Here is a 409-nt window from a genome sequence, read left to right on the forward strand (position 1 = left end):
GCAGCACAAGCAGCTCACCTGCATCATCAACAGCATTCAGGCAGCCACTCAAAAAGTAAAAGAGGCACACCGGCCCCTCCAAAATTATGAGATTTGCCTCCCCCCCCAAAAATTGATTAAACAGGGATTTTTTTCAGATTAATAAGGAGAAAGCTTAAAGTTAAATTTGTGGGGTTTATTACTGGTGGGAAAATTAAGTTTTGACATTACTCTAAAAAAAATGAACTGATTTTGGAAGCCAACCCTACAGAACCTAGAAATTTCATCTACAAAGCAGCTAGGATCTGGTTTCCTTAAGTTACTTAAATTTTTTAACAGAATGTTTTATCTTGTATTTTTTACCATTCAGCAGCATTATACATAGAATAAGGGTGAAAACCGTTTTAGAAAAAAATGATCTTTGTAAAGG

Source organism: Manacus candei, unplaced genomic scaffold (genome assembly GCF_025592945.1).
Source record: "Manacus candei isolate 608988 ecotype Guabito, Panama unplaced genomic scaffold, ASM2559294v1 h1tg000014l, whole genome shotgun sequence".
Taxonomy (NCBI): domain Eukaryota; kingdom Metazoa; phylum Chordata; class Aves; order Passeriformes; family Pipridae; genus Manacus; species Manacus candei.